General features: G+C 34.7%; 1 long non-coding RNA gene and 1 other non-coding gene across 2 annotated transcripts; one reads left to right on the top strand and one right to left on the bottom strand.

Moving 5' to 3' along the window:
• The first annotated feature begins 545 nt into the window (after positions 1 to 545).
• On the top strand, positions 546 to 652 carry LOC125586565. The gene has a single exon (XR_007323102.1). It is a non-coding gene; the product is annotated as a small nucleolar RNA R71 (small nucleolar RNA).
• Positions 653 to 9,866: 9,214 nt separating this feature from the next.
• LOC125585450 lies at positions 9,867 to 12,094 on the bottom strand. The gene is made up of 2 exons (XR_007322364.1): positions 10,505 to 12,094; positions 9,867 to 10,402 (listed from the first exon to the last, which is right to left on the bottom strand). It is a non-coding gene; the product is annotated as an uncharacterized LOC125585450 (long non-coding RNA).
• Positions 12,095 to 24,913: the final 12,819 nt, after the last annotated feature.

A 24,913-nucleotide genomic window follows, 5' to 3' on the forward strand; every position in this document is an offset into this window, starting at 1 on the left:
CTTGTTGTTGGGAAGAATGGTGTCCTTTGTTGTTGAAACCAAGAGGAGGGTTTTGTTGAGGCTGATAGCTGCCTTGCTGGTTGTTCTGAGGCTGATAACCACTCTGTTGGTTGTTGGAATGGGATTTCAGTTGGTAGTTGTTGTACTGAAAGTTGAGCTCTTTTTTGTATCAGATACCATTGTTGTTGATAAAACACAGCTCTTCTTGACCTTCCAAACCCTCAACCTCATGGACAACAGGTGGTGTCTCTTGGCTTGGGTTACCAACAAAGTGCAGCTGCTCTTGGGTGGCTTTATCAGCAATGAGGATGTCTATTTTATCCTGTAGAGCTTTCAACTCCTTCCTCGTCTGCTTGTCATATGATCTACTGCCTCTGTCGTGGTCTCCGCTGTAGACTGCATCACTCTTTACCATGTTGTCAACCAGCTCTTCTGCATCTTCCTCAGTTCTCCCCAAGAAGAACCCATTGCTAGCTGTATCCAGTCTGGCCTTGTACTTAGGAAGATCACCCCGGTAGAATGTTCTCAGCAAGCTTTCCTTAGAGAAGCCATGGTGTGGGCATTAAAGTTGGTAGCCCTTGAATCTCTCCCAGGCTTCACTGAATCCTTCCAAGTTCTTCTGTTGAAAGCTGGAAATCTCATTTCTCAGCCTAGCAGTTCTTGAAGAAGAGAAGAACTTCTCCAAAAATGCTTTCTTGCAGTCATCCCAGGTGGTTATAGAGTCGCTGGGTAGAGACTTCTCCCACTGACGTGCCTTATCCCCCAAAGAGAAAGGGAATAGCTTGAGCTTTAAGGCATCTTCGGACACACCATTGGTCTTTGACAACCCACAGTAGCTATCGAACCTGTCCAAGTGATCAAATGGGTCTTCTAGAGCCAAGCCATGATACTTGTTGTTCTCGATCACGTTGAGGAGTCCTGATTTGATCTCAAAGTTGTTGGCTGCTACAGCTGGTGCTCGGATTCCCAATCTATGACCATGAATGTTGGGCGGTCATAAGTGCCAATGGGTCGAGCTGCTCGCTGTTGGTTTTGTGGAACGTTGTTAGCTCCATTGGCGTCCGCATCATTTTGAGGTATGTCTCCCATATCAGTATCCAATCTCTTCAAGTGAGCATGTTGCTCTTCTTCTCTTCTCTTCCTAGCACACTCTCTCTCTAAAGCTCTGATGTCTGCAGCTCTTGGAACTAGGTTTGATAGACCCCTGCTCCTCAAGTTCATACACATGTAAATTAAAGAGAGGTGAAAAAGAAGAATCAGTAACAAAAGAAAATAAAAATGACTTAGTCTCAAGCAACTGACTAAATCTCAATGTTCAAATCTACTCAGAATTTGGCAACAGCGCCAATTTGATGTTAAGAGTTTTCAAGGCTCCTAAGACAAATGATGTAGTATAAAAGATTGTCGAACCAATTCTAAGGGATTTCAAAGCACCGAGAATGCAAGTACGTACTTAATCTAAGTGCAACCGATAATTTGGATGGTTTTAAACTACTACTAATAATAGAATGCAAGAACAGAACAATAAAACAATAAAAAAGTGACTTTCTTTGGTTATGATAAAAGAGAACTCATGGGTATAGGAATTAGACCTTGGGTGATCAAGTTTCGAACTAAGGATGACAAATGATCAATCAAACTATCAACCTTAAGCTTAGACACAATCTTAAACAAACTCTATGTCTAGATGAATGTTCATTTACTAACATATTTCAAACATCAAATGTCTTTGGTTGAATAATATGAAAGCAATCATTACTAACAAGTCTATTGGCTATCTTAACACCTTTAACAACAAATGTCTTTGGTAAAGTATGTTAAAAGCTTAGGAGAGTTGTCTCAGGCATTTCATCAAACACCTTGTGGGTGGAAAATGCCTAAAGATCAACTTTTGAGAGACCAACTCAGAAGATGCATTATGAATACTCTACTAGCAAGGAATAAAAAGGATCTACACTGTAACATCCTAGATCTAGCCTAATCACCCTTGATCTCCCTAACCCATGAATTCAAGAATGGATTACTCACTACTCTTCATGATTCATCTTAAACCCATATTGGATTTCAGATTAATCATGTAGAGAAATTCAGATAATAGATATGAAAACAACAGAATTGCAATAACAAAATGATCAATTGATTCAAAGAGATGAACTTTCCAAGAGGTTTTTGGTGGTTTTCTTTTGATAAAAGATAATCTGCCTCTAATGGCTTACAAAAGATACTTAAACTTAGGTTTAGAATGTAAAAACGTGCATAATGAAATGACCAAAAGGCCCTTGAGTAAACATGAAGTCGAGCAAACAAAAGGCGCGCAGCGACCTCCAGTAGTCGCTCCGAGAGGTCGCTGCGAGACGTCGCTCCGGGTTGCTCTCGTGTCTCCGAGCGATGAAAACGCGAGCGACTTCTCCGCGTCGCTCTGGTAAGGTCGCTCTCGTGCCTCCGAGCGATGAAAACGCGAGCGGCATCGGGGTGTCGCTCTGGCCAAGTCGCTCTGAAGGGGTGTCACAGCGACCTCACGGTGTCGCTCCGGTGAGGTCGCTCCCATGCACTGCTCGTCCAATTATCACCTTTATCACCTCTTTTGAGCTCCAAATGCACTCAAATGTCTCCAAGAACTCCATGTGGTACTCCAATACCTGATAAAGACTCATGTATGCAAAATGCAACCTAAACATGGCTAAATCCTAGTCTATATGATCAAAATACACATGAGTGAATGGATAAAACAATGAAAATATGCAAGATATCACAATGGTATAAGAGTCTTTTGCTTCTTTAATGAAGAAGCTATTTGTGAAAATGTTCCTTTAATGAAAGTAAACATGAATAATATTACCTACAATGTGGTAAACTTGAAATTCTCCCTAGACTATGTGCATGTATGTATCACTACAAAAAAAAAAATATTGATTAAGCTAGGTACCAAATTTTTAATACCATTTTTTATGTTTATCTTAACCACATTTACTTTTAGTTTTTAAGAGGTAGTAGACATTTATACACTTACGGTTAACTAATCTAGATTAATGGTTTAGATTTAAGGACTGTGGTTTTGGAGGGTGCAGTTTAAGATTTAAAAAATAAAAAAATAAATACTAGTAATTAAAAAAAATTTTAAGAAATTAGTTTCAAAAGATATTTTGGATTTCAAAATAATTTCATTATTTTCGAAAAAAAAATTATTAAAAAGTTTGAATTTTAATACGTATAACTAGAAAACTATAAAAAATAATTTTTAATTTTTCAACTTTTTTTATTTATTTAAATAACTAATTATATTTATATATCTATAAAATAAGGATATAAAAATCTTCTGTCTCTTTAAGAAAGCCTCATACTTTAGGTATTTGTGAAAATATTTTTCTATTGAAAGTAAATATATCAAATGGTACCCCCCCCCCCCCCCCCCCCCCCCCCCCCCCCCCCCCCCCTCCTCTCTTTAGAAGGAATTTCTAATTTACCATAACTATTGTACCATTATTTATGTTTGCCTTCATTAAAAGACTAAATATATAAAGGGAAAATTTTATGTTTACCACTTTCATGCTACCACTTTTCATCTTTACCACCACTAAAGGTACATTTTCAAAAATACATTCTTCATTAAGTGGTAAAAGACTCTTATACTCTTGTTATCTATATATATAATAAATTATTATTTAAATAAATAGAAAAAAAATTATGTTTTCGAATTATACTTTTTTTCAAATTCGAACTTTTTTCGAATTTTTTTTCGAATTTTTTTATTTTATTTTATTCAAAATTTCTTTTTGACAATCAAAAATTATGTTTGAAACTATTTCTAAAAAAAACTATATTTTTAAAGTATTTATTTAAATATTTATTAGAATCCTAAATTTCACTTTCCAAAAACCCTACCCCACCCCTCAACTCTAAACCCTAAGCCTAGATTAGTTAACCTTAGGGGGTATAAGTGTCTTTTATCCTTCATTAAAAGTGAGAGTAAAAGTGATTAGTGTAAACATGAAAATTGTTATTATGAATGTGGTATTTGTGGCAACTTTCCATATATAAATATTTAAGTATAGATAACTAAATAAATAAATAACTAAAAATAAAATAGTTTTTTTTATTTTTTTGCTTATATGTTTTCAAATTTGAAATTTTTATAAAAAATAATTTTTGAATTTGTCTTTGAATTTTGTTTTTCTAATTTTCTTTTGAAATTAGAAAATAATTCTGAAATTTTCTAAAAAAAAATTATTTTCACTTATTTATTAAAATCCTAAACCCCGCCCTCTAAAAATCACCTCAAATCTAAACTCTAAATATAGATTAGTTAACTCTATGAGTATAAATATATATTTACCTCTTTAGAAGATAGGATAAATGTTTTTAAGATAAACATGAAAAGTGGTATTAAGAAAGTGCTAGATTAGGCAATTCCCCCTTTTTAAAACTACTTTTTGCATTTTTTATCATATTATATTTTCAGTTGAAAAAAATAGGAAATAGTCAATGAAAATAATTTTTAAATTTACCTATTGACATAATTATTTACAGTAAAAAATATTAATAATAGAAATCGATTATTATAAATAATATAATTATTTAAAATTTTATTTTCTATATTAATTTAATTTTAGTAATTGAAATTGATTGATTTAATTGATGTTAGTACTAACATCAATTTAAAAATTGATTTAAATTTTAATATCATTTCTTAAAATTGATACAGATTGTCATTGGTTATAAAATTGATGTAAATATTTTAAAAAATTGGATCAATTATTAATAAATGATGTGAGTTATTTGTATCATCACTTTTAGATTCATTTATTTAAGTGATGTAAATTTCTTTTGCATCATTTATAAGTAATACAAAAATAGAAAATAAATGATGTGAGACAATCTTTTTATTGTAGTGTGTGAACATTAATATAAAATGTACAATAACGTGTGTTACATACTATATAAGTTGTACATAAAATTCGTACCTAATATTTTTTGTTTATATGATATTAATCTTATTAATATATCTACCATTGTACTACTAATGAAATAAATGTATAATAGTAGTATATACGTATAAATTAAATAATTTTATTTAATTGGTAAAATTAAAAAGATTAAAAGTGGAAGTTGGAAAGAATAAAAAACCATTTATATATCGGATTTGGCAATCTCGTTTAAATGCAGAAAATTCAATCTAGATAAATATAAACGTTTCATATTGTAAATATAAGACCCTAATCTATAATTAAAAGTTAACTATTCATGACTTGGAATCCTTTTTTGGGACAACATTGGATTCTTTTCATAGTAGTGTATATGATAAAATGAATAATATAAAGAGAAATAGATTAAACAACCAAATTCTTAATATACGATGATGTTGATGTTTACTTTAACTACATTTACTTTTAATTTTGAAGAGGGAAATAGATACTTATGATTTAGATTTAAGGGATAGAATTTTGGAAGATGGATTTAGGATTTTTTAAAATAAATAAATACTAACAATTTAAAATAATTTTTTAAAAAAATAGTTTCAAAAATAATTTTTGGATTATAAAAAAAATGTTTTTAAAATTGTTTTCTATAAAAATTGATTTTTTTAATAAAAATTGATCTTTTTAATAAAAATTTGCATTTGAAAACGTATAATACGAAAAATATAAAAATTAATTTTTTATTTTTCTAAATTATAATTTAAATAACTAATTATCTACATTTATATATTTATAAAGTAATGGTAGAAGAGTCTTTTGCCTCTTCAATAAAACCTTATAATTTAGGAAAATTGCCAAAGTACCACATTCATAATACCATTTTTCATGTTTACATGAACCACTTTGACTCTCACTTTTAAAGAAGGAAAATGACATTTATAACCGTATGGTTAACTAATCTAGACTTAGTGTTTAGAATTGAGGGTGAGATAAAGTTTTTGGAATGTGGAGTTTATGGTTCTAATAAATATATAAATAAATACTTTTAAAAAAATTTAAAAATAGTTTCAAAAATAATTTTTAAATTTCATAAATAAAATTTGAAAAAACAAATTTTGAAAAAAAAAATCAAAAATAGAAATTTATAAATCGAATTTGAAAAAGTATAAGAGAGATTTGCCAAATATGACTCAAAACATGACTTTACAGCCAAACTTGAATCAAATGCAAAACTAACCTAAAAGTCTCGTGAAATTACAGCCAGCTCCTTGTGACCAAACAAAAAAACAGAACTCATTTTTACGATTATATCCCCGGAAAGTCGTCTGAGTCTTCTGAGATACTGTAAGTCGTCTAGACGACTAACATGTAAGTTGTCTGGCGATTAGAAGACTTCTCTGAAAGACTTCTAACTCCCGGTAAAAATATTTTAGTTTCCCGATAAAAATATTTTAGTTTCTCACTAAAAATATTGAAGTCTTCTGGGCGACATACAGGTAAGTCGTCTAGTAAGTCTTCTGCTTGAAAGTCTTCTCAATCGAAAATATTTAACCTTATTAGAATTTTTGTCTCCATGTATGAAGAAAAATTTACACATTCTCTCTCCTCCTCACAAATGGCTGCAAAAAAAATGGTATGTTCCTCATTCTAAAACTCTACAACCTCTCTCTAATCTTTTTTAATTCATAAACACCAAAATTTATATCAATTTATTTGTTTGTCTCATATCTTTCTCACTAGTTTATCTTGTTTTCCAGGTTTTTCATCACATGGTTTTCATCTTCCACTCATTTAAAGGTAGATCTATTAATTTTAAATATTTATTTTTGTGTGTTCTATAATGGTTGATCTATCTAATCTTCCACTCATTTTCTCTGTTTTTAAGCCATTTGAACGTGTTTGGATATGCAGGTTTTTCAATTCTGGATTTGGTATGCAGGTTTTTCAGATCTAGAAGAATTCTGGGACGAGTTACCTGTTAGTCGTCTAAAATATAATGCGCTAGAAGACTTCCAGGACGACTTACCTGGAAGTCTTCTGACAGAGTCTTCTCACATGTCTCCCTTTCATAACAGATCTGAGCGTTTTGGTAAGTTTTAATATCTGATTTTTCTTCATTTGGTAACTTCATGTTGCATAAAGTTCGTACCTTTTTCCCAAAGTAAAACTCTCCAAACTCATTCTAATCTTTTTGACTTGAAAACACCAAACTTTATATGAATTTTTCATTTTTGTCTCATGTCTTTCTCACTAATCTATCTTTTTTGTTGCAGATTTTTAACCAGATGATCCTCATCTTCCACTTGGATATGTACTTTGTGTGTTCTATAAAAGTATATCTATATAATTTTTCACTTATTTTCTCTATTTTTAAGCCAATTGAACATTTTTTTATATGCAGGTTTTTCAGATCTGGAACAGACTTTTGAAGACTTCCAGGAAGTCTTCTAGCGCATTATATTTTAGAAGACTTCCAAAAAGACTTCCCCTAATTCTTCCAAAGTCTTCTAAAATATAATGTGCTAGATGACGGAGTCTTCTTCCATATCAAGTGGAATCCAAGTTTGTCTTTGTAGAGGAATGATCTATAATAGTTTTGTTTCTGGTCTGTTATGTGATTTGCATGTGTACTCCTTTAGTTGTGACTTTTTTTGTAAATTTGAAAAGATATTAATAAAAAACTTGGTAAATATATTCATATTCCACAATATTCCACTCATAGCACAAAACATCATTGATGCATATAACAATAATGATACTTAAGTCATTGATACAACATATTGAGAATCATTTTAACCATTCTACTCACTCATAGCAGAAAACATCATTGATGCATATAACAATAATGATACTTAAGTCATTGATACAACATTTTAAGAAACAAGTATTTTACACACTCATAGCAATAATCATCAATGGTGCATACTTAAGAGATGGAAACAAACAATAGTAACTAGTCAAAACATATCACAACTTTCACAAGTTTGTGTTGAAAAACTTAGTCAAATTTAGTAAAACTAAGGCAGAAAACATATTTTGAAAATATGAATTTTACATATCTTGAAGTTACTTAATACTCTTAAAAATACAAGTTATTCAAAAACTAGCGTAGAAGACTTCTCGAATCAGCAAGAAACTTTAATAAACATGAATATTGGTAACCTCATAAATATCACGAATTAAGTTATAAATTTCATTCAGTAGCTAAAATATTGATTAATAGACATGAATTAATAAGAAATGTTAAAATTTCTTTATAGTTTTAGAGAAAATGAAAGTTTATTAAACATTGACGCAGACGACTTCCACAGAGGTTGTCTGGCAGACTTCTAGGAAGTCGTCCATTTAGGTTAGTTTTGCAATTAATTTTTAACCTAGATGACTTACATGGAAGTCATCCATCTTTGTTTGTTAAAAAAAAATTGAGGTCGTCTACGGAAAACGGGTTAGTTTTGCATTTGACCGGATTGTGTCAGAAATTTGACTTTTCCTCGACGACTTACACCTAAGTCGTCCAATAGAAAATTAAAAAATCAATATTTTTTTATACCTAGACGACTTCCATGTATGTTGTCTCAGGTTAGTTTTGCAATTGAAAAATAAAACAGAAAAAAAATATTTTTTTCTAGACGACTTACACGGAAGTCGTCCATGATTTTATTCCGAGATTATGGTCAAACCTTGCTTATCTTGGATGACTTCCGTGCAATTCGTAAAGTCAAAATTTCTGACACAATCCGGTCAAATGCAAAACTAGCCCGTTTACCCTAGACGACTTACATGGAAGTCGTCTAGGATTTTTTTTTTTTAACAAATAAAAATGGACGACTTCCATATAAGTCGTCTATAAAAACACATTTAAAAGTAAATTACAAAACTAACCTCTGCATTGACCAGAAGACTTACATGTAAGTCGTCTAGACGAACAGATCTGGAAAAAAAATTTATTTCATAGTTTCAACCAGTGAGATAACTTGTTTAGCACACATAAGTCTTTTCTAAGCACCCAGAATCTCAAACAAAAGTGACCCACCAAGAATCGAAAGCTTTGATGGCTCTATGAACCATAAAATTTTTAGAATCAAAATCTTGGGTTTTTTTTGGATGAATATGGAGAGAAAGTGAAGGAGATGTTTTTTTTAGTTCATAAGAATTGAGATAGAAAGAGTGCAAATCGATTTTTAGGTGCATTAAGAGCTTCAAATTGGTTGTTCATGGTGGTTGGTGTATTGATGACAATGGTAATATTGTGAATACTTAAGGAAGATGAGAGTGATAGAGTAAAATATGCATTTTTGAAAAGAAAAATGATGGCATTTTCGTGAATAATCTGAACTTTGGTGGTGAAAGAGGCGAGTCAAAGTTCCAAAAAAACATGGGTTAGTTTTGTGTTTGACTTCAGGTTTTGAGTCATATTTGCAAAAAGCCCAAAATATAATTAGAAAACATAAAAATATATATTTTATTTTATTTTTATTTATTTAAATAATTATCTATTATATATAGAGAGCAGGGGTATAAAAGTCTTTTGCCTCTTAATGAATAAAATATTTTTGAAAATTTCTCTTTGATGGTAGTAAATATTAATAAAGGTACCAACAAGTTGGTAAACATGAAAATTCCTCTAATTTAGGTATTGTGAAAATATATTTTTAAAGTAAACTAAAAAGTGGTACAAAAGAACATGAGGTAAAAACATAATTCCCCATAATATAAAGGCAGTAATCTAGATATAAATATTATTTTTTTAGGGGTTAGACAAAAATCTTCAATCTCAACCCAAACTTCAGTAAGTATATACTGGTAACAAATTAATTTTATCCTGACTCTTTCTTATATATGAAAACCAGGGAAAACCGCACTGGGCGCGGGATATTTGTCGATCAGATACATTAATTAGTTCTTTATTGTTTATATTGTAAATTTAAGATTAAAGTGTAGTCACTTTTAATATTTTTTATGAGTTCATTGTTGTTTATATTGTAATTTTTTTTCAAGTCTGTAAGCCTATGATTGGTTTTTTTTGGTTAGAAATACTCTGCTAATGCTGATGAATTTTTAGTGGGAAAAATGTTTAAGTCAACAGATATTTAAAAACTTGTAATCAAATGTGTATATAACGTAATATGGTTTCTGACAATGCGAGAAATCGAATTGTTTTAGCAAGTAATAGGATAATATAACCAAAATACATATGCCTTTCGAGCTAAAGTCAAGAAGCTGTAGGCAGCTTAACTCGACAAAAAAACTAAATCATTCGTAAAAAATATTTCACTAAATATAAAAGCCTTACTAAGCAATTGGATTTAACTATAATAGCACAAGAGTACATGAATTACTGGTGTACATGTATTGAACAATTGTTTTTTTTTTTGACAGTGTATCGAACTATCGTCTAAATCATTTCTACAAAGATTTGTATCCTCATCCGTTTGTGGTTGAGTAGATTTATAAATCTATAATATAACGAGGCAGTTATTTCTCTCCTGAGACGACAAAACCAAGGAAACAACGAAGCAATGAAGTTTTGAGAGTTAAACGAAGGAGAAAAGGGGAGAAGAAAATTTAAGAGACAAATGAGGACTCACCATAGAGTCATAGACAATCTCGATATATAGGAAGCTGGAGAATCCGTTGCAGGAAGATGATTCGCGATGTCGGCAGAGATCATGTGTAGGTTCATAATGATCGAGTAACAAAAATGAACTCTGGAAGAGGAAGCGCCCTCAGCCCTCAAACGAAGAAAGACGACAACCCTAATCTGCCAAAGCCGACCCCCATAAGGACGGTAACGGGCCCGAGAAGCCCAGGAAAGAAATGTGCAAAGACCCAAAATACAGATGAAACCGATGACCCATGTTTCGACATTTTTTTTTAAAGGTGGGACCCACGTACCTGCTGACGTGTCGCCTCAGGAGAGGATTTTTTTATTAAATTCGATTTTATACAAACCTAACTGGATTACTCTTGAATGCTATAAACAAAAACAAAAAAAATCCAACCTAACTGAATCAGTCTTGAATGCTCCAAAACTAAATTTTCTGGAAGAAGTGAATTATTCTTGTATTAGTTTACTAGAAAAAATCAACCTTTTTTTTTTACAACAAACATTTACAGAGTCAACATGAGTCTGTAAACCAAACCGATAACTCCGCATTCATGTGAACGACGAAAGAAGGTTGTTTCCAAGCACTGCGTGCTAAGCTATCCGCCCGTATGTTCTCCGTCCAGCGTACATGAACAATGTCTTAGTTGAGGAAGCTTATTTTTAAAAGGTTAATGTCTTCCAGGTAACTCTCAAATGCCGGCCATTCTTCTGGTTCCGAAACCAACTTCACCAATTGAGAAAAATCCGTTGCAAACGTAACCTGAAACTGTCTTAAATTCTTCATACATTCCATAGCCCAAATTAATGCCTCCACCTCTGAATGAAGAGGTGAAAGACATGTCTTTACATTCCTTGTCCCTAATAAACCATCAAAGCCCGGTAAAGTGCTATGCCAGCCTTGCCCTGAAAATAAATACTTATCTTTCCATGAACCATCTACGAAGCACCATCGTCCTGAAGTCACTGGTGTGGGTCTGGTCTGTACTAGATGCCCCCTCGTTTGACCATTTACTACATGTGCCTCAGCCCAAAGTGATGATTCCAATTCTGCTATTTTAAGTGTGTTCCTTGGATCAATATCCAGATTGCTAAACACTTTGTTATTCCGACCTTTCCATATATACCATAATATCCATGCAAATTGGTGGTCATCCATCTTTGGATTGACTCTCCAAAAAAGATGATCCATGTTAGCGAACAAAGAACTAAAAGGAAAAATATTAGGATTCGATGGTATCTTAGATAATGCCCACACTTGACGTGCTGGAGGAAATTCAAAAAACACATGGTTTATTGATTCTTCCGGATCTCCACATCGAGCACAACATATATCCCCTTGTATTCCTCTCGCTTTTAGATTTTTCATTACCGCTATACATCCTGAAAGGATTTGTCATAAGAAATGCTTTATTTTTCGGGGGGCACCGCACTTTCCAGCAGAACGCTTTTAGTATATCCACTATGGGACCATAAAATTTTTGTGGTTTTTCCTTATCAGGATAGACCTGTTCCACTTGATAACCTGATTGAACCGAGTATTTCCCATTGTTAGTGAAATGCCATCCATTCCTATCTTCCATCTGATTTCTACTTAATGGAATACTTTCAATAATTTTTACATCATAAGGATCCACCAAAGCCCTGATTGCCTGTAAATTCCATGTTTGGGATTCCGAGTTAATGAGAGAATCCACTGTGAGGTCCGAGTAATTGTTTTGAAGGTTTTTGTTTGCTGGTCTCGGGCGAGTGGTTGGGATCCAAGGATCATTCCATACTGAAATAGATGAACATGTTCCCACCCTTTTAATTAGTCCTTTACAAACCAAAGACGTAGCAGAAATAATACTCCTCCAGCCATATGACGGGGAGTATGAACGGATCGGTTCCAGGGGTGAGGCATTCCTGTAGTACCTTCCTTTGAAGACTCGAAAAAAAAGTATTTGGCTTCTCAATCAGCCTCAACAATTGCTTTCGAAGCATCGCCGTGTTAAAATCAATAAGATCCTTAAAGCCTAGTCCACCATTATCTATAGGCACGCATTATCCCATGATTTCCAATGCATGCATTTTGTGCTTCCTCCTGGACTCCACCAAAACTGAACTGCTGCACTCGTTAATTTTTTAATTGTAGCCTTCGGTAATCGATAAACAGACATCACACGGTTTGGCAGGGCCGTAACCACCGATTTAATAATCACCTCTTTTCCTCCTTTAGTAAAGAATCTAAAAGTCCATCCATTAACCCTATTATTCAAGCAGTCTTGTACAAAACCAAACACTTGTACCTTAGATACTCCAAGGCTTTCTGGTAAACCTAAATAAGATCTCATTCCTCCTATATTCTGAATTTCCAAAATATCTCTCAATTCTTGACGACTGGACTCTTCAATCTTATGTCCAAATTGAATTGAGGATTTCTGGAAATAAATTTGAGACAACCTCATATTCCTTTAAAATCCTGAGAATGGTTTGACACTCCTCTTTATTTGCCTTACAAAAGAAAAGACTATTATCTGAAAATAGCAAATGAGAGATTGCTGGACAAGCTCTTGCTACCTTCAGTCCAGATAATTGTTTCACTCTCTCTACCTTCTTAATATTCGCAATTAATGCCTCAGTGCACATAATAAATAAATAAGGCGATAAAGGGTCCCCTTGACGTAAGCCCCGCTGGGGAGTTATAAGACCCCGTGGCTGACCATTGAGAAGTATCCTATATTGAACCGACGATATACATTCCAGTATCAAATTGATCCAACGAGGATCAAATCCCATTTTTTGAAGAAGATCCTCAATAAAACTCCGTTCTATCCTATCATACGCCTTGCTCATATCCGTTTTGATCGCCATAAACTTGTTTTGACAAGACTTATTGGTTCTTAGTCCATGAAACATTTCCTGCGCTATAAGAATATTATCTGATATTAACCTGCCCACCACAAAAGTCGATTGTCTCTCCGAGATTAGTCGTGGTAGGCAAATTTTTAATCTTTGATACAAAACTTTCGAGATGATCTTGTAACCAACATTACATAGGCTTATCGGCCTTAGTTCTGCCATCCTTGTAGGTCTCTCTATTTTTGGAATCATGCAAATATTAGTAATATATAAACGTGGATCCATATTTCCTGTAACCAGAAAATTATTCACTATCTCAACCACATCCTTCTTAATAACATGCCAGGAATGCTGAAAAAAAAGAGCTGTCATTCCATCAGGACCTGGCGCTATCTCTGGATGCATCCTGAATAAAGCTTGTCGGACCTCTTCCTCCGTTGTTATTCTTAATAAAATTTGATTCATTTGGGGGGAAATAGATGGAACTATCTCTTCCAAAAAAACTATCAAATTCTGTTGGATCGGTAGTGCTAAACAAACCTTCAAAATAATCAACCGCCACCTTCTCAACTCTGTTCTCTTATATTATCCAATTACCCATTTCATCATGGAGTCCCATTATTTTATTGCGGACCCTACGCTGCTTTGTTAAGGCATAGTAAAACTTATTATTAAGATCTCCAGATGAATATCACATATTCCGGCTTTTCTGGTGCCAATATTCCTCTTCATCCTTATAAGCCTCTTGTAACTTCCTGGAAACTTTAAGAATCTCCTCTTGTGATCTATTATTATCCATTTGAACCTCTTACAGTGCCTGTTGAAGATCTTTAATTTTGTCTTTCCCATATGGTAGTTTATCTTTTCGCCATGAGAATATTTCATGATGACAATTATTGATTTTTGTAACAAAATCCACTATTTGTCCTCCCTGATTTTTTGTCCAGCCTGCCACAATTGATTCCATGAGACCCTCATGTCCCACACATCTCTTATCAAACCTGAACTGTCTCTTTTTTTCCTTGATAAATTATCCTCCAAAAAAGCCACCACACGACGATGATCGGAACCCACCATCTTCAAGTATTCTGTGTAAGAGCATGGGAAAAGCGTATGTCATTCCTCATTCACCAAGGCCCGATCCAATCGACATCTGACCATCACTGCTCCTTTTCCTTTGTCCCTCCTTCCTTGCCAAGACAGTTTATTACCTCTAGCCGGAAATTCTAGTAGTCCACTATTCCTTATCATGTTGTTAAAAGGAATGAAGGAACTTGTACATCTAAGGGCACCCCCATCCTTTTCATGATTCCCAGTAATCTCATTTGGATTAAACCAAGGTTCAGATCGTGCTAATCCAAACCGAGTTAGTCTCTCCCATACATGTTCTCTTAACTCTTGTACCGGTTCCCCATAGACAAAGGTAAGGAAAACTTGTTTTCCTTTGGCCACCGCCTTGATATCTATCATTTTGTTGCTAGAATATAAAATTTTAACATGATATTCATTGTTATAAAAAAGAGCTAAACCACCACTCCTCCCATTTGGGTCCACAGTAACCAAACTATTATATCCAAAGTGTGATTGAAACCCTTGTACAAATTTGAAATCATGTTTCGTTTCAGATAAAAATAAAAATTATGGTTTATATTTGTGTCATATCTCCCGGAGATAACTTATGGTCCAATAACTTCCGAGTCCTCTACAATTCCAGCTTAGTATTTTCATATATAACAATATTTGTATTGCTCCTTCGAGCCAGAAAATACAGGTTTAATGATACCCAATAATGTTTTAACATCAAAGTCCCACGGCCACAATATCAGAACTGCATCCAAATATTCGCCAAACCCATAGAAACCAAGCGCACACCGTCCTAGTTCAGCATTCTGATGGTGATCATTGTACCATTTTTTTCCAAATAGTCACCAGTCACAAATCGAGACCATCATGATCGTCATTTTATTTAGCAAAGCCAAATTTAAATTATATTCTAGTAACAATAATCTCCAAGACCCCCAAAAGTGACCAAAGAAAAAACAATCGTAGTCCAATACCATACATAAATAACTTTTTATAAACTCCGGATTAAACATAGCTAATAATCCATTCCGACCAGCAAGAGTATAATTTCTCCTCATATCCTCAAACCAATACTTCACCATAGATTCCACATAAGTACCAATGAAGACAATGCAAGACGTTGTGTAGCCAAAAGACTCAAACCGTATCAACAAGTTTCGGAGCCTCATAACCAAAGAAAAACACATCCATGAAATATGTATAATAAGTGAATAACGCTTTATGTTACAACATTGCAATGAGTTATGTACTTTCTCCAAACCAATTTGTAATAACTGATCCCAATACTTACCATTATAAACATAGAGAAACACAAGTCATTCCAAAGAGAACCATTTGTTATTAGATATGTTACAGAGCATAATCTGTCTATCCATCCCAAGCTAAACACCAAATCACTAGTTGCATCGTTTCCTGAATTATTTCCATTATTGAAATAACCCCTTAGCGTTGTTTTAGAAAGCTCATGTCTGATGGATATCTGCAAGCTAGGTTCAAGTAATAACCGCCCACAGGCCTTGTTGCCATCCTTATATCAAACTGCACCAAGAAACCTCTCCATAGAACCTTAGCCATCACTACAAGAAAACAGCGGTATTCCGACGGACATTCCGACGGAAAATGAAATCTTCGGAATATCCCGAGGAAATTCCGAGGAAACACAAAATTTGGTTTCCTCGGAATATACCGAGGGAATTCCGAGGAAATACTAATCCGTCGGAATATTCTTATGGAATACCGAGGAAAAACGTTTTCCTCGGAAAAAACCGATGAATTCCGAGGATATATTTTAGCCGTTAGAGAGCCGTTGGGGGATTTTTAAAATTTCGAGGAAATTCTGACGAACTAGCCGTTGGCGTCGGAATTCTGTCGGAATTTCCTCGGGCTGTCGATAGGATTTCAACTATAAATACAAGCACCCCTCTTCCTCTTCATTCACTCCATATCTTCATCCTCCCTCTTACTCTCTTTACACACGAAATTGATTCATAAAAAACATGTCTTCTTCAAATTATTTTCGTTCTTGGATCGATCGACCTCATTTGGATCCGAACACGAGATTGCTTACGGAAGAATACCAACGAGGTATAACCGAATTCATGGGGTTAGTTCACCGACAACCGGAACCAAAAACAGGTATGTTAAGATGTCCTTGCTCTAATTGTAAAAATAGAAAGGTTATTAAAGAGTGGGATGTTTGGACTCATCTATATTTGAGTGGGTTTACACGAAGTTACAAAATTTGGTATCATCATGGGAAAAATGATTATGAACATGGTAGTACTAGCGAACCTCAGCCAGCGGTTAGATTAGAAGAACCAATTAGAACAGATATAGATTATGGTGTAGGTACTGAGCTGATGGTAAATGATCATTTTAGAGGGGAAGATTTACCCAATGCACAAGCTAGGAGATTTTATGATATGTTGGATGCTGGAAAGCAACCATTGTACGAAGGTTGCAGAGATGGTCATTCAGCTTTATCATCTGCTACAAGATTGATGGGCATTAAAACAGATTATAATTTGGCTGAAGACTGTGTGGATGCGATTGCTGATTTTGTAAAAGGTATTCTACCCGAGTATAATGTAGCTCCTGGTTTATACTACGACGTTCAGAAACTCGTAGCTGGTCTTGGTTTATCGTATCAGGTAATAGATGTATGCAGCGACAACTGCATGATTTATTGGAGGGCGGATGAACAGCGGGTTACATGCAAATTTTGTGGAAAGCCTCGTTATAAAGATACGAGTGGAAGAGTTCCAGTGCCATACAAAAGGATGTGGTATTTGCCTTTGACAGAAAGGTTGCAGAGGTTGTATCTGTCTGAACGCACAGCGCAACCAATGAGATGGCATGCGGAGCACTCAACAGATGGTGAGATCAGACATCCTTCAGATGAAAAAGCGTGGAAGCATTTCCAATCAAAGTATCCCGACTTTGCGTATGAGAGAAGAGATGTCTACCTTGGATTATGTACTGATGGTTTCAGCCTGTTGCAGGCTGGAAATCAGGGATGGCAAAATGGTTGATGGAAGCTTGATGGATCGACCAAAGATATGATCGGATGGGCGATAGGATGGAATGCAAGTTATGATGCTGAAAACAAATGCAAAAACAAATGAGATATGATTTCTAATATGATAAAATAAGATAAATAAAGATAGATAGGATGGAATTAGGCTGCTGGTCGTGTGACACTCTCAGCCTAATCAGTTGATGATTGAAGTGGATTGAGATGGTGCTTTGCTTGCTGGACGTGTATCACTCTCAAGCTTGGCAAACGAATTGGAGTGGAAGGATGGGGGGGTTGAGGACGCCACAAGACTCTATGGAAAGGAGCCTTGATAAGTCAAGGTGCTTTGGAGTTGCTTCACACAAGCTCAAAAGACTTAGAACAATAGTTTTAAGAAAACTAGAAAACTGAATAATTCTTATTACTTTCAAAATGGGGTGCTTTACAACGAAACAAAGACTAGAGCTTTATAAGCTCGACCAAGGACTCTCTAACAGTCATAAAATGACATAAGGAAAGAAATAAAACCGAAATAATAAACTTGGAAGCAAAGGAAATGATGGCTCCTTGAAAACTAGCCGTTGGAGGCTTAATGATGAGAATCTTGGCCAAATGAATGTAGATGGTGTCCTCCTTGTATCTGGACGGTTTGAGGGGGTAAGTGAGCTTCCTGGGAATCTTCTTAATGGTCTGGAAGGTGCTGATTTCGTGCATAGACTGAAGGAAAAAGAGCTGTTGGAGTTTTAATGCTTGAGACTCCAAATAAGGCAGTTTGGTGATAATGGGGATCTTCTTATTCCTATGTGGGCTAGTGCATGGGATGAAGTTGTAGAACTCTTCTGGCTCGTGTATAATGTCTCCTGGATGTCTTGGTTTTGTCTGGACGTCGTCTGGTTCTCCTGGTTGGATTGGAATTGCTTGGAAAGGATCAAACCGAAAGATTGTCCAATCTTTCCATAAATAGCTCCGGTTGGGTTTAAGTGATTCTCCATTGAACCAACTGATCTCCTGGGTTCTGGTGCAGCAAAGGACTTCTGGAATACCTCCTGATTGGTTAAGATGATCTCCTGGTTCCCATAAATAGCTCTGGGTCGAACCAAGTTGAATTGGTTGGAGACTTTCCATAGATGACGTCGGTTTGGCCGGTTCTGGGGAATTGATCATAACTCCTAATTTCCGTGGCCATTTCTCCTAATCTTGGGCTTTTTGGAAAGCTGATAAACTCCTCTTGACTCCTATGATGGGCTTTGCTTCAGGGGGCTCCTTAATTGAGCTTTAATCTTCTTCTAAAGTCGGGTACTCGCAGATGGACGGGTTGAGAAACCTCTGAATTGTAAAATTCATAACTTCTTGCTCCATGAATATATTGGCCCAATTACAATTGGCCTGGACTCCTTCGTGAGTGTAGAATCCAATAAAATTGGTTTCATGTTGAAAGTCCTTCTGGTTGTAGAGATATACGCCTTGGACTGAACCTCGGTCGCTAGTACCTCCTAGATGGCCGGTTTGGTGAGACTCTGGTTGAACCATGGATTTCGTGACCACAACACAGCCCATTTGGCAAGAGTGGAAGACAGTATTCTCTATGGCCCGTCATTCTTACACCATACAACCTATCCCCAAACTTGTGCTTGCGACGAGAGTTTTTGTTTCTCTCGATTCTCGTTCCCGGACCAGAGCATCCTAAGAGATCACTTGATGTGTTTCTCCAGCCACTAATATATGAGTTGCAACAACTATGGGCTCAAGGTGCTGAAACATACGATGTTTCGTGTAAAGAAAACTTTCAAATGCGGGCAGTACTAATGTGGACAATAAGTGATCATATGGTATGTTATCTGGATGGACAACGCATGGAAGGCTATCATGTCCATATTGTCAAGATAACACTGATGCTTTCCAACTAAAACATGGAAGGAAAACGTGTTGGTTTGACTGTCACATGAGATTCCTACCACCTGATCATCCATATCGTAGGAGTAGGAATTTGTTTACGAAGAACAAGAGGGTGTTTGACAGTCCACCTCCGGAAATTTGTGGGAAAGATTTGAAGATACAACTAAGAGATTTTGGTGCAGAAACGACGCCAGACGTCGGTGGACATGAGCGTTTTCCGGTAGATGCTGTTGGAGACCTACATAACTGGCACAAAAAAAAGTATTTTCTGGGATCTGCCATACTGGGAGGATCATCTGCTAAGGCATAATTTAGATGTCATGCATATTGAGAAGAAATTTTTTTGACAATCTCATGAACACGATCCTTAATGTTCAAGGTAAAACAAAGGATAATTTGAAATCAAGACTGGATTTAGTCGATATATGTGCTCGTTCAGAACTTCATGTTGATGAGAATGGTAGGGCTCCTTTTCCCATATACCGACTTGATGCAGAGGGAAAAGATGCGTTCTTTGATTGGATTTCAAACGATGTGGAATTTCCAGACGATTACGCATCAAATTTGCGTAACTGTATCGACAGAAAGGAAGGAAAGTTTACTGGCTTGAAAAGCCACGATTGCCATGTAATGATGCAGCGCCTCCTTCCGTTTGCCTTCAAGGAACTATTACCACGAAATGTTCATGAAGCAATTGCAGGGATAAGTGGTTTCTTCCGCGATTTATGCACGAGATCAGTGACTCTTGAAGGTATTGAAAATTTGAAGACTAACATAGCTGTGTTTCAGTGCAACCTTGAGAAGATATTTCCTCCCTCATTTTTTGATGTTATGGAGCATCTTGTTATTCACCTGGCAAGAGAATTGGAACTTGGTGGTCCTGTGCAGTATAGATGGATGTATCTGTATGAGTGGTATATGTTCCATTTGAAGAAGATGGTGAAAAATTTAAGTAGGGTGGAAGGTTCTATAGTCGCACAGATGATCAATGAAGAAACTTCAAACTTTGCCGAGTACTACTTTCCAGCAGAAGTTCAGACCAAAAACAGAAGACCTGCTCGGCATGATGATAGAGGCGAACGGGCAACATATCATGTTACGGTTCCAGACATTTTTACAGACGTTGGACGACTTAGCGGAAAACCAAAGGACCGTCGACTTACTGAGCATGAGCGCATTAATTTGCAAACATATTTGCTCACCAACTGCGAAGATGTTCTTCAATATGAGAGGTAAATAAATTAGCTTACAAATTTTTAATTTAAAAAGTTGAAATTTAAATCTTAATTAATTACATTATTGTCATCATATGTACAGGATTTTCATGGCAGAAAAGCGGTTCGAATATAGATACGCCACAGAGGACGAGCTAGAAGAAATGAAGCAGAGAGAATTTTCTGGATTGATGTTTACTTATGTGAGTGCTTTAAACAAATTAAAATATCATTTATCACATATTTATACTAATTCACATTTATTGATATAACATATATATGTGCTATTAATATAGGTGTCTGCTGGTTTGGCCAGAGGTGAAACATTTGACGATTGGATACGCGAGATGGTCGTTGGACCAAAATTTGTTGTGAAGTCATATCCGAGATTTTGTACTCGAGGATATGCATTCACAACTCAGAAGAGGAGACGTTCGAGTATGACTTATGATGCTGGCGTTTGTTCTGCATCAGGAGATGATGTATACTACGGACACATACGTGAGATTTTGGAAATCAAGTATTTGGGCATGGTTGGATTGCGCTGTACTGTTTTCTATTGTGATTGGCACGACAACACTCTAGATCGAGGTGTGAGAACAGATGCATTTGGTGTTACATCAGTAAATTCGAGGCGAAAGCTGCAATATTATGATCCTTTCATTCTTGCTTCTCAGGCCGATCTGGTAATTAAATGTTAATTATTTAGAATGATTCATCATCATGTGTATTAATTTATAATTTTACTAATAATTTTTTAAATGTTACAGGTTTGTTATATCAAGTACCCCCGGGTAAGGAACAGAGATGATCTATGGGTTACTGTTACAAGACTCAACCCGAGAGGCCAAGTTCAGGGAAGTTCTGAGCTGGAAGATCCACTACAACCAAGCACATCCGGCAACTTAAGTGCAGCAGAAGATTTAGCTTGAGTTGGCCTTGTAGTCGATTTAACCGACTTCGGAGAGGAAGTCGTCGTTCACGTAGAGGATGAACCAGTGATTGGAGAGTTTCACCAAGATCCAGATTCAGATTAATCTGGTGATGATGACTCGGAAACAGACTAGCATCGAATTTTTTTTTTAATAGATATTCCGACGGAATTCCGAGGAAGATAATGGTTTCCTCGGAATTCCCTCGGAAACAGACTAGCACCCTTATTAAGTGTCTTAGACTGATTATGAAGTCAAAAATTTTGTTCCTTACCCTATAATAAACACTTTTCCGATTGTATTAACGAAATCCCCACAACATAAGAGAAACACTTATACACTTTAATGAACGGTAAAGGGAATACTTTCAATTCGTTTTGAAATTTGTTATTTCATGGTTTATGATAATCTATACAAAGAATCCTCAATGGTATGCATTACAATTGTATAAGAAATGAAATACAGCAAAAAAAATTTATGTTTTGAAACCCCAAACACTAGTTTCTCAGTATTTCCTCGGAATATTCCGACGGAATTCCGAGGAAGATAATGGTTTCTTCGGAATTTCCTCAGAATATTCCGAGGAAATTCCGAGGAAATAGGGTTTTTAAACCGAAAACAACGTTTTGCGGTTTGAATAACACTTATATAACCCTTATTAAGTGTCTTAGACTGATTATGAAGTCAAAAATTTGTTCCTTACCCTATAACAAACACTTTTCCGATTGTATTAACGAAATCCCCACAACATAAGAGAAACACTTATACAATTTAATGAACGGTAAAGGGAATACTTTCAATTCGTTTTGAAATTTGTTATTTCATGGTTTATGATCATCTATACAAAGAATCTTCAATGGTATGCATTACAATTGTATAAGAAATGAAATACGGCAAAAAAAATTGATGTTTTGAAACCACAAACACTAGTTCCTCGGAATATTCCGACGGAATTCCGAGGAAGATAATGGTTTCATCGGACTTCCCTCGGAATATTCCGAGGAAATTCCAAGGAAATAGGGTTTTTAAACTGAAAACAACGTTTTGCGGTTTGAATAACACTTATATAACCCTTATTAAGTGTCTTAGACTGATTATGAAGTCAAAAATTTGTTCCTTACCCTATAATAAACACTTTTCCGATTGTATTAACGAAATCCCCACAACATAAAAGAAACACTTATACACTTTAATGAACGGTAAAGGGAATACTTTCAATTCGTTTTGAAATTTGTTATTTCATGGTTTATGATCATCTATACAAAGAATCCTCAATGGTATGCATTACAATTGTATAAGAAATGAAATACGGCAAAAAAAATTGATGTTTTGAAACCGCAAACACTAGTTCCTCGGTATTTCCTCGGAATATTCCGACGGAATTCCGAGGAAGATAATGGTTTCCTCGGAATTCCCTCGGAATATTCCGAGGAAATTCCGAGGAAATAGGGTTTTTAAACCAAAAACAACGTTGTTGTTTTGCGGTTTGAATAACACTTATATAACCCTTATTAAGTGTCTTAGACTGATTATGAAGTCAAAAATTTGTTCCTTACCCTATAATAAACACTTTTCCGATTGTATTAACGAAATCCCCACAACATAAGAGAAACACTTATACACTTTAATGAACGGTAAAGGGAATACTTTCAATTCGCTTTGAAATTTGTTATTTCATGGTTTATGATCATCTATACAAAGAATCCTCAATGGTATGCATTACAATTGTATAAGAAATGAAATACGGCAAAAAAAATTGATGTTTTGAAACCCCAAACACTAGTTCCTCGGTATTTCCTCGGAATATTCCGACGGAATTCCGAGGAAGATAATGGTTTCCTCGGAATTCCCTCGGAATATTCCGAGGAAATTCCGAGGAAATAGGGTTTTTAAACCAAAAACAACGTTGTTGTTTTGCGGTTTGAATAACACTTATATAACCCTTATTAAGTGTCTTAGACTGATTATGAAGTCAAAAATTTGTTCCTTACCCTATAATAAACACTTTTCCGATTGTATTAACGAAATCCCCACAACATAAGAGAAACACTTATACACTTTAATGAACGGTAAAGGGAATACTTTCAATTCGCTTTGAAATTTGTTATTTCATGGTTTATGATCATCTATACAAAGAATCCTCAATGGTATGCATTACAATTGTATAAGAAATGAAATACGGCAAAAAAATTGATGTTTTGAAACCCCAAACACTAGTTCCTCGGTATTTCCTCGGAATATTCCGACGGATATTTTAGTATCCGTCTGAATTTCCTCAGAATATTTTCATTTAACCAGACAAATATTTTGCGAAAATTGAAATTAGAATTCCGACGGATACTATCCGTCGGACCCTAGGTTTTATAACCACGAGCCGCTTCTTCTTCCCCATTTCTCTCTTCTTCCTCTGCGCGGCTCCTCTCTCCTTTCCGGCGATTTCCCCCTGAATTCCGACGATATCTCTGGCGATCTCCCCCTTCTCTTACACAAATCATGTAAGGACCCTACTCCACTCTCTTAGGTTCTATTTGTTAGGTTTTTGTGTAGATTTGATAGATTTTTGTTAGGGTGATTGGTTAGGATTGTGATTTGGTTGTATATTAGGTTTAGAATTGTGATCTGGTTGAATAATTTGTTTTGCTGAATTGATTTAGAATTTTTTTATAATTTTTTTATTTTTTTGTATTTATAAAATCGATTTTTGTATATAAATTCGATTTTTGTGTATAAATTCAATTTTTGTATTTTACAAAACGATTTTTGAATATAAATTCGATTTTTTGGATTTTACAAAACGTTTTTTGTATATAAATTTGATTTTTTGGATTTTACAAAACATTTTTAATATCTATAAAAAAAATTTTGTGATTAAAAACTATTATTTGGGATTTAAAAAAAATATATATATACATATATATATTTTATAAATTTCTATATTTATTAAACATTTTTAATATTATTAAAACTATTTTTTGTAATTATTAAACTATTTTTTATTTATTAAATCTCTTTTTTGTTTATTAGAACTATTTTTATATATTTATTAAACATTTTTAATATCTATAAAACTTTTTTGTGATTAAAAACTATTATTTGGGATTTTTTTTTTTAAAAAAAAATATACCCTATATATTTATATTATATAAATTTCTATATTTATTAAACATTTTTAATATCTATAAAAAAAAAATTTGTGATTAAAAACTATTATTTGGGATTTAAAAAAAAAAATTAATTTATATATTTCTATATTTATTAAATATATTTTTTTTAATTTACAGGTCTCATGATGATTAGACCCGGCCTCGACAGCGTCGTGGTCGTGGTGGTACGGGGAGCCAGTCTCGGGATTCCAGCCATTTTCAGGATTCCCCTTCGCCCCACAGCTCCTACTATACATCTCCCTCTGC

Source organism: Brassica napus, chromosome C4, assembly GCF_020379485.1.
Source record: "Brassica napus cultivar Da-Ae chromosome C4, Da-Ae, whole genome shotgun sequence".
Taxonomy (NCBI): Eukaryota; Viridiplantae; Streptophyta; class Magnoliopsida; order Brassicales; family Brassicaceae; genus Brassica; species Brassica napus.